Source organism: Neolamprologus brichardi, chromosome 10 (genome assembly GCF_056152115.1).
Source record: "Neolamprologus brichardi isolate AB-2024 chromosome 10, ASM5615211v1, whole genome shotgun sequence".
In the NCBI taxonomy this organism is placed as follows: Eukaryota; Metazoa; Chordata; class Actinopteri; order Cichliformes; family Cichlidae; genus Neolamprologus; species Neolamprologus brichardi.
In genome coordinates, this window is record NC_142113.1 from 31,377,242 (window position 1) to 31,390,317 (window position 13,076).

The window sequence follows — 13,076 nt, forward strand, 5'->3', positions numbered from 1 at the left end:
GATACATTTTTAGCCACATCAACAAGAATTAAATAATCTGTAAAGTTTTCTTTATTACTTGAAGTACTTTTCTTGGTTTTGCACTCAAATCTAGTTTAGTTTGCATTGGTTTATTTTAGTTAACTATAGTAACTTTGATCAGAGCTGCTGGAAAAGTCACTGGTTGACAAACAAGCCTCATTAGGTAAGCCAGGGGTGTCCAGCTCCAGTCCTCAAGAGCTACTGTCCTGCAGCTACTCTAACACAGCTGAATCAAATGATGGGATTACCTCTTCAGAATGCCATCAAGTTTAGCAAAGGCCTGGTAACAAGCCATTCATTTGATTGACGTATGTCGGAACAAGGATGCATCTAAAAGCTGCAGGACAGTAGCTCTCGAGGACTGGAGTTGGACACCCCTGAGGTACGTGTGGCACTATGTTAAAGACAGAGACATGAAAATAGTAGCCCCCCCTTTTATTTGATGCTCAGAGACATTTTCTTTTAGTAAGGCCACTGTAATGTCAGTTTTACTGTTGTATAAGTTCCACCAGCAGAGGGCGCTCAGTCCTGTACGCATCGGTAGCTGACGCTACACTAGAAGAAGTAGTGTCAGTGGTGAAGAGGCAGCGTACGGCCCGCGCGCCGAAAGAACGGATTAATCAGACATATTTCTGTCTTTACAGGTAAGCTGGGTGGTTGGTAATATAAAACAGAGGTTCTAAAAGTGACAGACAGCAGTGGCGATTAATGATAAATGTCTTGTTTGTGGTGAATGTTAAGCTAAAGAGCTAATTTCCAAGTTGGTCCAGTTGTTAGCCTGTTCCGATCCAAGTGTTAGACTGTACCTAAAGCTTGTGAGTTCATTGCAGGTGTATTTTTGGGTTAAAGTCGCAATATATATGTTTTGCACAATAAGAGAAAATGTGAATTGCTTTATGTTTAGTTCATGAAGAGTGAATGCTATAAAAATATGTTAAGAAAAACATTTATTTGAAAGAGATCAGTTTGATAAATACAGTTAAGAAGACAGGTTCATAAATAGATTAAAACAGTAGTAAAAACAAGGTAAAACTAATGAGAGTTCACTATGTTATTCATGCGTATAGTAAAATGTATTTTTGTGATTTAAGCTGTTTATAAGAGTGGTGCATGTGAATATTAAACTGTATAAGTTACTTGTATAAAGTAATGTCAGCTACACTAGAAGAAGTAGTGTCAGTGGTGAAGAGGCAGCGTACGGCCTGCGTGCCAAAGAGAACTGATTGTCATATTTTTCTGTTTTTACAGTTTTCTGTAAAACTAAATATGTTGCACGGGAGATGAGTTGGCCCATCATTTCAGCAGTGTAACATACGCTGCACCGCACTGTTGCCTGAATGGAAGCTCAGTCTGTTGTCACACACGCTTTATTCTGATTTTGAGCACCATGTTGTAAAATGTCTCTGTCTATTAAAAAGTTATTTAAGGAGCAGTTTGTGCCAAATTCAGTTAATACAGAGGTCCCCAACCCCCGGGCCATGGACCGGAGTCTTTGGTACAGGGCCGCGTTGTTCAGTTTTTTTATCAGTTTTTATTGTCAACTCTGTTTCCCCAGTACCAAAATCTTCTTTTTTTTTGTTACCGCTAATGGTTTTATTTTGTTGTATTTATCCGCAACACCTTAAAGGCCGGTCCGTGAAAATGTTGTCGGACATAAACCGGTCCATGGTGCAAAAAGGGTTGGGGACCGCTGAGCTAATATACAGAATAATAGGATGCTGTTTTGCATTCCTATAATTGTATTGAAGTTTCATTTGTATATACGTTTGTATATGTACCACATAAAATCGGTTCGCGGTGAGTAAGCACAACCAGAATTCATACATAAGGCGCGCTGTCAACTTTTGAGAAAATGAAGGGATTTTAGGCCGTGCAGCCCCTGTGGGCTGCATGTCGTTAGCATGGTTAGCTCGTTAGCGCGGTTAGCTCGCTAACACGTTGACGCCGTCCAACCCCACAACTCGCTAACGGAGATTTGCCGTGTCCATCTTGTCGCTGCCTGCAGGTGAAGCTATGGGGGAGGAGGGGGAGTTGTGTTCAGTGAAGGAGAGGCGAGGCCGAGTAACGTTGCGTAGAGACAAAAGTGGACGAAAGAGAGGCAAACTTGTGGCCCCACAAGTATAATTATAACGTAACATAGACTATATCGATATAAAGATATAAAGGATATTGTCACATCTTATATCTCGTATGAAAATATATCGATATTTTTTTAAAAACTCGATTATCGCCCAGCCCTAACTCCATGTGAAATCTTCGGGTTTCCTTCAGAAAACTCCAACACAGTTGGAGAAACCATCACTTCAACCTGCTCATACCTACACACTATAATTTAATGTTAATGCTATAGCATTTCATATGCTGCTTGTATTCAAAAGGCTCAGAGAAAAGGCCCAAAAGAGTCAAAAGCCATATCTGATTTGGATTATGTAGATCCCATGCAGCGTGAGCTTTTGTTCCATGCGCAGGGAGCTTCCAGCGTGACTCCAATTTTTATATCTCTCCCTGGAAGTCCTGTTTTGATCACTCACACAGTGTGTGCTGAGATTTCACCACAGACCAAAAACTTGCACAGACAGCAAAGGCAACTTGTGCTTCCAACTGAAACTGATTGGAATTTCATGTGCTGGGAGAGAATTTGTCATTTTTCTCAATATTTCTCATACTATTCACCATAAAGTCATCCCCCAGGATAGCCTCTACTGTACTGACCTGAGGCATGTGAGGGAGAACATCCAGAGGAACAGCTCTGACCTGCGGTGCATGCCAACCTGTCATCTCGTGCCAGCTCAGCGCGCGTCTAAAATGCAGGAGTTTTTTTGGCCATACAAACAATCTTTGCTCACCACCTGGACCACTCATCAGATTTGCCTCCCAGCAACTTTGTCCACTTCACGAAAAATGAAAATCAAGTTGAAGGGTCGCCATTTGACACAGTGGAAGAGATCCAGCACACATCTCAGAGGCACACATGGGAACATAACAAGACGTCAAGTGAGAAATCTAAAAATAGCAGCTGCACGGAGAACAGGGCAGACTGCCACGCGATGCTCCTGAACATGAGAGTCAATTTCTCACATTTTTTCCTCACACTTTGTATATTATGAGTATATTTGCCATATGCAACATGTATAACTTGAAATGTACTTAGTCAAGACGGTGCAATAATCTAGTCCAATCCAATTTTATTTATATAACACCGAATCACAACAATGCTCACCTCCAACATTGTTTTTGATTTGTATTTAAAGGTAAAGAACCTACAATAATACAAAGAAAACTGAGAAAACTCCAACAATCAGATGACGCCCCAATGAGCAAGCACTTGGTGAGAGTGGGGAAAAAACTCCCTTTAAAAGACAGAAACCTCCAGCAGGACCAGGCTCAGGCAAGGGTGGCCATCTGCCACCGGGTGGAGGTGAGAGAGGGAAGACAAGGCAAAAGAATCACTGTGGCAGAGAGCCAGAGGATAATAATAACCAGTGATTAAATGCAGAGTTGTGTATAAATGCATGGGCCGTGAAAAGACGTGAGTGAAGAAGAAACAGTGCATCGTCGGAATTCCCACAGCAGTCCAGGTCTTTGCTCAGCCACTCGGACGGCATGTGGGTCATAGTAAGCCTGTCCCGGCTTCCTCCTGTCAGATGCGTGGAGGCAAGCCAGGTGACAGAGCTGTTGCAGGTTTGTGTTGGCAAACACTTGCTTTTCCCGTTTTAATGCATTTCTTTTAACACCCACTAACTTATGCAACTTAGATGCTGGTTACTGTGAGCCAGAGCCATAGTGTTGTTGTGCACTGAACAGAACGGAATTGGTGAGTTTGAACTTTTAATTGACTGTTTGTATTGCTACCAGCTGACGCTCATTGGTTGCTGCCGGTCCAAACAATTTGATTTTGATTTGACCGATATTTGTTGAATAAAAAATGCTGTGAAGCTATAGAGTATGTATATAGCAGTTGAAATGTTTCAGTTAAATCTTTATTGGTTAAATATACTGTTTGTTTATTTGTGTACACAGGAACAAGAATAACTTAATGTGTTTAGCTTAATTGGCTGACATTTTTGTATTATTCTTGTGATTTCTTTTTGGCCTTGTTTATTTAATGCAGGCCAGGTGAACCCTTTTCGGGTATGAAAAAGGATGGCGAGTCAATGAACGGCTAGGAGCAGGACTCATTCTGCAATTGAAGCTTCCACTGGTTGGGTAGGAAGCTATCAAAGACGACGCTCTGTCCCCGTTTTCCAAATACACTGATTTCCACAATCATACACACCATTCCCCCCCCATTTATGGACAATAGCGCTTGGACATCTCTCATGGACATTCAGATAAAAGTCATGGACTCCAGTGTGGATCAGTGTTTTTGATGTTAACATGTGTTGTTTATGGGGAACTGTTTTCTATATTGGTTGGTATAAGCCAGGAGAATTTGCTTAGTTGTTTTTGTGCACCCCCACTGGGTTTTTGATTAATTGAATAGCTGCAGCAGGAGTGATTATTTAAGTTTTCCTTTTCTTTTCTTGTTATTTTTCTTTGGGGTTTGGTCAAATACATGGTACCTGCAAAAGCATTTTGTGTTGTGTGTATTTATTAATTACTGCCCATCAGCTCCAGTTGCATTCCTAAATCTTCTGATTAATAATAACCATAGTATTTCACTCAATACCAGCCTGTATTGATTCATTGGCGCTTCATCAGTGTTACAATGGTCAGGGTCAGCTGATCCCACCCTAACTTTAAGCTTTCTCCAAAAGGAAAATGTAATCCTAAGCTTAAAAGTAGAGAGTGTTTATAATAATTGTAATTGATGGATGTTTTCAAAAGTGTAACTTTACATTTCCTATTAACATTTGCATCATGTTGGCAAATGTAATTGTCGGATAAGGCAAATATGTGCATAAAACTTTACAGAAATCCTCCCACTTTCATAATCACCTCTTTAGTAAATTCACTCTTGACTCATACTTAAGGCAAGTATCCAAGTGATGTACAAAATAAATCTTTAAAAAATAAAATTTAAAATCCCCCTTTATAGTGGCTTCATTCATTTGGGGTTACCTCCTGAGGACGTGGTGATATCCTCTTCTTGGTGTATAAAGAGCCTCTGATGTGCCTCAGCTGAGTCAGTGAAGAACAGCTGTCATGATTTCTCCCTGCTGGAAAATAAAAAGTATTACCATAGTTAGGAAGCTACATCAAAGGACGTACAGCACTTTAAATGCTAAACGTGTGTCGGGTTAGTCCTCACTTTTTCTTTGCATTTACATTTCGTGTAAAATCTGTATCCAGCGTGACTTAATCTGAGTGCAACAGTTAGATAAGCTTTTATCTTATATATATATATATATATATATATATATATATATATATAAAGAACAGAGGCTTTTCTAATCTAGAGCGATATAGAAGCCATCGGTGCATCTCTATCAGACATAATGCGAGCCTTATCGTGATGTTATTTCTCTGTTTTAAAGCACATTCTTTTTTTTGGCTTTGTTTTGATGAATGTTCTAAATGAAACAAAGGTGAATAAATTTCAGGTTGAATTCAGAGAAATAAACTTTTTGGTTGCTATTGTTTTGCAGGGTTCATCAGTTTCTTTGAGCCGAACAGAAGTTTATTATATTCACAAATGATATTGGAAGTAAGTGCAGAAGATAAACAATAAGAATGTGGGTCTGAGTCTGATTCGTATCCAGAGTTTTGGAGTTCTGCTTACTTTTCCTCATATTTCCAGTGCATACTGTGTTTTATTGTGTTCTTGGACCTTGATTGCCTGTTGAGATGGATTCTGGTTTTAATGTTTGTTCTGAATCTTTGGTTTTCAGCTTCATTTTCTGTCTTATTATGTGTAGTTCCTCTCACTGTTTTCCTATCTGTTCTTTCCTCTGCCTCGTCTTTTATTTGTGCCTTTGTCCTATTGTGTTGACTGTTGACTCTGACTTTTTTTGTATTCATGCTTAATTATGATTTTTCTGGCTGCTTATTGTAGTTTGTCAGATGGTTTCTTTGGAGTCTTGCGTTGAGCTTTGCTTCCTTCTATCTTCCCATGATTCCAGATCGTCTGCGCCTGTGTCTCGTTTCCTGACCTGTGCTCTACACTGTAAAAAATGGCAGCGAATTTGACATAAAAACCATGTAAAATCCCTACAGAAAAGATTAGTAAACTCAAAAACACAATTTTTCTGCTTCAATCACAGTGGACTTTTGTAAAATATTAAATATAATGTTTTTGTTATATTTACAACATCAATGTGTGATTAGAATCAAATTTATTGGTTAAAACTACAAAAACAGTACTCATAACAAAACAATTATGTTAATTTGACATGCTAATATTGTAAAAATTATAGTTTTAGTCAGTTGTTTTTAAAAATACAAGAATTATATGTAAGTCACTTTACAAGTTTATACTGCATGGATGTACTGGACCCACTTTTAACATGATTCATGAAACGATGCAAATTCAGGGATGGGACTAATAAAAAGGTTTTCACAGAGGATGTCATTGTGAACCTGAGTGGTTGCCTCTCTATTTATAGCCTACATGAAAATATACAATTACAATTGTTTACATTATGTGTTTGGTTTTTTTTTTTTTTTAAATCATTTGGACTATTTGCAGCCTATTGTAGAGTAACCTATAAGAAATTATTATTTAACGCCTAAGTAATGCTTCTGTTCAGTCATAATGCTTGTATTCTTTATGTTTCTTTTAATTGCAGTGTGATACTTAGACTAGACTACTGTTTTGGGTTAGGTTAGCAATGTCTCATTATTACAAGCTAAACAAACTTACGGTGCCTCCCATAGGATTTCTATGGTGCCTCCTCTCCACAGAGCTGTAAGCTATAGGCTAGTGATGTGCGGATCGATCCTGAAATATCGATTCCTCCGATACCAATCATTTATGTTCTAGAATCGATTCTCACATTAAAATGTCGATATTTTAGTAATTTAGGGTAAATTTGTAGTTTATCATTAACAGGAACACAGTGGAAAGAAACTATAACATTCGGATTGTCTACATTCAAAGGAACTACTTCCTCTTCCGCCTTTAATAGTCATGCGCGAAATACACCTGTATAAATGTCTCGCAGCCCCTTGGTGTGCGCACTCACAGCAATGGCTGAGCGTAATTGGAGTCATGTGCGGACTTATTTTACCTCCACAAACAGCTGAGACCTGGTTTGCGATACATGTGGCAAAAAAGTGCTCCAAGAGTGAGGTGTTGTGGCCATACTACCACTATTTGCACCATTATTCAGCACTGTTGTTGAAATTTGGTCCATTGATGAGGTTATGGACGCCTAGGTTCGAATGTAAACACAGTTACTTCAAAAGATGTGCCAGACACTTGAAAAGTTTCAAAAATATGTGTCAAACTTTGTCAACACGTCATCAGATGTATCAGGCTTATCTTTTAGCTGGGCAAGAATGCCGTGAAATGCTGCAAGTGAAGGAGAGCTGTGTGTTTTATCCCAACCTCTACAGTCACACTATTCAGCATGCAGTCAGGGAGTTAGCTTTTTCAGAAAGCAATACCACAATTACCACAGACATTCAGTACAAGGGCACTGCATATAAAAAGGGACAAAAATGACGAGTGTATGAAGTTTGGTGAACTTCTACTCATCTTGATTCAAAATGACACATCTGTGTTTGTTCTAATGGATATCCACAAAGGCATCTTCCTCTCCGAATACCGTCTGTATTCTGTGACAAAGGACAGTCTTGGGTTACAGTGTATCAACATTAATGACCTGCCTGATTTCTATCCTTTGGTATCATACATTCTTGAAGGTTACAGAGTCATTCCACTAAAGCACAGTATTGTGGCAAAATAATGTCCAACTAATAGCTCACTTCTCACTGTAAATAGTTTAACATTAATATAAGTGTTACCTGATCCATACCCTGCTCCATTAAGTGTATGAACTGTATGTGATTTTCTATTTTGTTTGGAGGTGGCATTTCTTCTTCAGTGCAAGTATGAGTGACTCCGAGCGAACCTTCCTTGATGTCGCCATCACGGAAGTCCTACCAGAGCTTCAAGCGGTGAACAAAAACATCCTGGAAAATAGGGCTGTTCGATATAACGATATATATCGGATGACGATATAACAACGTCTATAGTTTCATTTTACGCTATCGTTTGTTTTGTGGTGTCGCAAAATAAACTGTTTACGGCAATATTTTTTCATCGTTTTGATGGTCACTGTAGTGGCTATATTAATTTCTTAAAGTTCTCTCTTTCTCTTATATTTAATATAACCACACTACGGACGGACAAGTGCCTGTTTTTATGCGTTGTGGTTTGCAACAACGACGGTAACGCCATCGCGTGTCCGCTTGTTTATGTTCCACATAAACCTTTCACAATAAAGCTCAAGATCCTGTTGAGACTTTTCAAAATAAACGGAATCACGTGAAAGAGCAGATTATTTACGGATGAGAAGTAAAAAAGAGCAGCCAGGTGCTAAAAAATAGACCTTAGACTCAAACGTTAAAACAGGCTTTTCCCCGCAGCACGCCGTGTAATAAATACTCACAAAGAAAACGGAGGCCGTTACAACTTATGTCTACAAATGTATCGTTTCATGCATCGGTTAAAACACTCGACTCCAGCTACATGACGCGCAGCTGGAAACACTTCACGCAAGTCGAGCTGCCCGAGATTCACAGAATTTACAGAAAATGTTACATTTTTGTGATTTATATCCCTATCGGACGATAGAATTCTTATATCGGGATATGAGATTTTGGTCTGGAAGAGCACTTGCAGTCCATTGGAGTTGAGACAAGTGATGATCTACGCTTGGTAATGGAGGCAGATTTGATGACAGCATTGAGACCTGTACAAGCAAGAAAGCTTCTTTCTGCTTGGAAACAGAAATGTAAGTAAAAACAACAGACAACTATTCAAAATCAAAAGTAGAGATGGTCATGGACAGACATACAGTGTGAATCATAATTGTATTTTTTTTGTAATTTAAAGCCCAAACTCCAGAGAACAGCTCGCTATCATCTGTGGAAGCCTCACCCACCCTGTCATTGCTCTCTGTTTCACCCCAAAGTCTATCGTCGACCTCCTCCAGCAGCCCAGGATGTCACACACATTGGGATGACAACTTTGAAATTCCATGGAGTAAACTTCCTGCAGAAGTGATGCTTTTTCTTGAGAGGGGAAAAGGCCTCGCCCAAAATGAGGAGGCAAATGGTCCGGATTGTTGTGACTGAGATGATGGAAAAATGCCCTCATGTAGGTAGAAAACATTCAATTGACATTGCAAAAAAAAATGGTGGCAAAATATCCCAATTCTCTGCAAGATGTAATAGAGGGTGATATTGTTGGCGCAGGCTACCTTACCCATATCAAACCGTTGCAGAACAGAATTGAAAATGTAAGGCGCACTTCAACACCCAAAATAAGAAAAAGAAAACATCAGACTGACTCAGACCACACAGACGAGATCCCATTAGAAGAAAGAGCAGCAATGCAGGATACATACGGGAGCATTCAGTGGGATGTAGAATTTCTGCTTCTTGAAGAAACTTCAGAGAGCCAACAGCAAAAGATGGAAAAACTCAAGGTGATGTTCCAGCAAGCTGATGCCAATCAAGAAGAGGTAAAAAGTCTAATGAAGTCCACTTATTACACACAGCGTCAACATGTCAATCAGGGGAAAATATCAAATGCCATTTTGGTTTGATGAACTTGGCATGTCTGTCCACTTCAACTTACTGGGATTGACCTCAAAGAGACATTCACACAAAATTTGGATTTGAAGAGGAAAAGGCTTCTGGACTACATGACCACAGTTGCTGTCAGCAAAAGCAAGACGTTCCTTCAGACTTATGCAAGGCTTCAGAGGATGCAGGGACCGCAGAGTGGCTGCTCAGATGATGTGAAAGAGATGGTCCTGCTTCTGCTCAGCTACTTTGAAGAGAAGGAGGAGTCTGTGTTGAAGACACATGTCTGGCAGATGAGGTACAACTGGAGCAAGTGCCTCTGACACCCACTATTATTGTGTGTGGTAAGTCTGTTTCAAGCCTGTTACCACTGGGCATACATGCCAACCCTCCCGATTTTTCCGAGAATCCCGAATTTCAGTGCCCCTCCCAAAAATCTCCCGAAGCCACCATTCTTCTGAATTTCTCCTGATTTTCCACCCGAACAACAAAATTGAAAAACCATATGCCAGAATTCATAGCACGGGCCAGCCAATTCCAGTTTACAACAATGGCGGTATTTACTTAGCTTTAATATTAATCTTATTTCTCTTTCTGAGTCGCAAAATGAACTTTTAGCATATTTTCAGGCGAGAATGTAGCTGTGTAAACTTCAAATATCTGAGCCGGCGAGAACAGTGAAGACCGCAGTCTTTCGCTACTCAGGTTAAACATGATATATAAGTCACTTTGATAACTTAAAAATGTTATTGTTTGGCTTTTTACAGTGTTTTATTTGTTCATGAGTAAATCAGTTTGGCTGAGATTGAAGTTATTAGATTAGATTAAATAAAACTTTATTAATCCCTCGGGAGGGTTCCTCCGGGTTTTCACACAGCTGAATAAACGTCAAACAGAAAACTGATTAAACAGAAGTGTGAGATGGTCGAGAATTTACGCCACCATCCGGTTATATTTTAGATAACAAGGAGCATGTTCCTATCACATCTATCACACCTGTGCTCTTCTGTTCCTTGTCAGTGTGGAGATTAGAAAATGATTTTACTGTTACTATTCATAACCATTATCATTACTGTTGCATTACTTGTCGTTTATCATTATCATTTCATCAGAGCAGTTATTGAAGCTGTTGATGTTACATTAAAGTCTGTATTTCAGCTGTTAATTACACAATAATCTTTCATTGCAGGTGCAACTGTAATCATGTTATAAACATTGCATTTTTGTGCTAATTAAAGAGTTGAAGCTCGGTCAGTTAATTGATGATGGTCTGAAGCTTCACGTCTGGCTGATCTATTGAGCAATTTAAAGTGATCCAAGCTATGAAAGGATTGCATACATGCTTACAATACACCACATATTATACAGAAACAGAATACAGGCCTGTGTGCACTCAGCAGCCTGCTGCATTGGAGTTTGCCTGGTAACAGATGACTCAGAATAAGTCAGGAAATATACTTCTAAAATGTCTTTGTTTGTCGAGTGAGGTCATGACACACATAGGCTGCCTGTACACACATACACAGTATCTAGATTTGTTTTGCTCGAAACTGCAAAGTTGTTTTACCTGCGTACGTGACAGTTTAGTTCCACAGATAAGTGAAGTGCAGTAAATGAAATAACAGGAAGCATCTGGCGGGAAGGAACTGTTCTTTTTTGAATGTGTCCAAGCTTGGGATTACTGGAACTGATGCATTTTATCTATCTGCTTGGACGCACAAGCGGCGTTATATTTCCTGATACCCTGATGTTATAAATACGACTGCTCGTTTATTGTTCTGGGGAGATCGAGGCTGATGTTTTGCAGAGCTCATCTTCCCCACACGTGTAAATAAAGTCATTGTTTTGACGCACAATGGACCTCCAGTCGTTTGTCTTTCACCTCAAAATAAGAATCAGCCACCATTATGTCTGGTTAAACTTGGGTAACACTTTATAACACGACCCACAAATAAGGCACAAATACCCTGTACTTGCGTACAATTTGCAGGCAACATGTCAGGTTTTTGCAAGAAACAATGAAACAAGTGCACTGTAAGTGCAGGGATACTTTAGTTACTCCATAACACGGACCGCGCCCCAGAAAGTACAGGGCACTTACAGTGTACTGGTACACAGCACCTTAGCATTGTTGTTCAGCCACCTTTAGCAATCTTCCATCAGGAGTTGGGTACTAACTGATATCCTGTACGCTATCTCAACCACTCACTTTTTATATTCTGCTGCTATGAGCTGCACCGTCTACACTTGCAACTTGGGTCCTCTCGGCTGTGTGGAATAGGCAGATAGTGCGCCACATGATGCTGCAGTGTATGAGGGGATAGTTCCCGCTGACCCTCTCAGACAAGCCCACATAGAGAAGGATCTCTTCTCTTTCACAGTTTGCTTTATTACATACTTGTGACCCATTAGAGGTCATGACCATCCACACATCATTTCCAAGACAGCATTTTCAACAACAGTCAAGCAGGTCCTGTACAGTGAAGTGTGATTTCTAACAAGCTGCCAGTAAGGATGATTCCTGCATCTTATGACTCATGTCTTAATTAATTAGCCCCACTCAAATCAGGGAATAAAAAGAGAAAGAAGGAAAGAGTGTGAAGAAAGAATAGAGCAAACGAGAGAAGACAGAGAGATGAAAGCAAAAGGAAGAGGTCGCTGAAAGGCTATACGAGTGTAGAGGTAACTGCCCATCATAATTCAAAATGTTCCACTGCTGCTTCATTTGTGTGCAGCGTAATTGAGCTGGTCATTTGCTGCTTATCATGGCAGCATTACCATGAAATGGTCTCGACTAATTGAAAGCCCAGGAAGATGGGTCCCAATGGTGAGGAAATAGATGACCGTGAACTTTTAGCCATAATGAAATTATTCCATGTCTCTATTCCAATAATAATATGTTGTAGAGAGATTAAAGACAACAGGTTATGCACCCTTTTGTGGATGTCATAACTGTCAAAGTTGAGATTCTGGTGAATCTAGCTCTCCTTACAGATGAGATTCAGTCTACAGAAATTAATCCTGTATGTTCTCGGAGCGCACGAAGCACACGCTGCCTTTAGACCGATGTGCCAGCTTAAATATCTGCTTTAACTGCCCTAGGGTCATGCTGGGAAGCCCTTTGAATATTCACTCTGACTTTCATTGACATCATATAAAGCCAAATGTGATCCCTGTCTCTGTGTAGGCTCTGGCAGACTCACAGAGTTCACCTTTGTTCATCTAAATCTATGATAAAACACATTTGCTTATCCAGCCAGCTGACACGATATTGTTATATTTTAAAAGTTGGAGAAGTCGTGATCTTAAAAGTACAGCGGCCCCACATTTAGAGTTTTGCTAGATGAGACAGCAGCATA

The 13,076-nt window shown here is 39.8% G+C and overlaps 1 pseudogene; it reads left to right on the top strand.

Annotated features, from left to right (window-relative positions):
• Nucleotides 1-9,521: 9,521 nt before the first annotated feature.
• Nucleotides 9,522-10,189, top strand: LOC148100989 (uncharacterized; annotated as a pseudogene).
• Nucleotides 10,190-13,076: the final 2,887 nt, after the last annotated feature.